Genomic DNA, 1,681 nt, shown 5'->3' with positions numbered 1-1,681 from the left:
ATTAGCTATTGGAACAAACTGCCAAGGGAAGTGGTGGAATCTCCACCTCTTGATGCCTTGATATCAAGACTGGACACCTTTCTGGAAGAGTATCAGAGGGGTAGCCGTGTTAGTCTGGATCAGTAAAAGCGGCAAAAAAAACCTAACAAAAAAAAAAGCTATAAGGTGCCACAGGACTCTTTGCCGCTTTCTGGAAGAGATACTTTAGCAGAGGGGTAATTGGGTGAAATTCTATGAACTGTGTTACCCAGGATGTCATACTAGATGATCAAATGGTCTCTTCTAGCATTCAAATCTAAGAATAAAATGATGAATGCACATCTTCAACCTGAGACTGGTGACTCCTGTACTTCTCTTCAGGAAAAGGAATAGCCTTTCACAACTTTCTGCAGCCACACTCAGGAGTGGATCTAGTGCCCCCATTAACCAAACACGGAAAAGAAACCACTTTCCTCTCCACTTCTGGCAAACAAAACAAAACACCTTTTAAGGACACAGGCAAAAGCAGGATGCCAGCACTGCAGGAGATGAATGGACCAGACTGCAGGTAAGATGGCTCTTTGCACTTTTATCACCACAGTTGTACTTGCTACTCGTGACAGGCTCTCTATTCCCTTCAGGTACTAGAGGTGCTTCAACTTAACTTTTCCAAAGGCAGTCAGATATCCTTGTGTTCAGAAAACAGGGTTGCTCGTCCTTTTTCTCCTGTATCTTGAAACCTTCTAGCTTGCTGCTAGCTAGACCAAGTTTAAACTGGTCTTTTCCCCTCACTCCACATGCTGTCTCCTAGTACCTCCCTGACCTGATGTCTTAGGTGGATGGGAGGTTCTCTTTGGGTTCAGTCAGATGAGATAGGGGCCATTCCAGTTTTAAGAAATAGGTCCGGAATTAGCCCTTAACTAATTATCCCTTAGCCCCTGACCCTTATTTTAGTTAAGAGGGAGGTTAGTGCTGCTAACTCTACTTGAAAGGATTAAATACTTGCTATCTTTCATTTCGCAATGCAAAGCTATTCTTTTGGCTAGAAGCTGGAAAATCTATTGGAGACCATGATACTTTTTCAGTGGGTTGAGGAACCTCTTTTTTTGCCAGTCTCCAATTTAAATAATGGATTTAAATCTTTTTTGGAGGAAGCCAAGTTTCAGCCAGAACAGGTCAGAAACAGTGGTTACACTAACCTTCTGCCTGCTCCCCCCCCCCCACAAGGTTATCAGAGGAATGCCAATAGACCCTAAATAATGTGGACCCTAGATGTGTCCCATATTTGTAAGAGTGATTCTTTTGGTTTAATAATTAGTGTACCCTTCTAGCAAAGTTAATTTTGAAAAAAAAAAAATCTGAACCCAACTTTCTGGAGTCAATGTTCCAGATTTTAAATATTGCCTGTACATTGATTTCATCTGAGAACTAAAATTAATTTACTTTTGGAATAGCTTCTTACCTCCCATTGTTAAAATAAAGTGAGGTACCCAAATTTACATTTGGAAAATGTTTTTAACTTTATGAAAGTACTTTTCCAAAAGGAACGAAGACCAGCTTATATAAGCTTTTATCTGACCTCTACCATTTAAATAAAAAAAACATGTTTTCAGGGAAATGTCTTGGAAGAAAAAAAAAAATTTCTCCTCTGATTGATTCTTGTAAAACATTAGGTCACTGAGTTCACTTTTTGTATGGGTTT

This window comes from Lepidochelys kempii, chromosome 10, assembly GCF_965140285.1.
Source record: "Lepidochelys kempii isolate rLepKem1 chromosome 10, rLepKem1.hap1, whole genome shotgun sequence".
In the NCBI taxonomy this organism is placed as follows: domain Eukaryota; kingdom Metazoa; phylum Chordata; order Testudines; family Cheloniidae; genus Lepidochelys; species Lepidochelys kempii.
Note: the sequence above shows the minus strand (reverse complement) of the source record.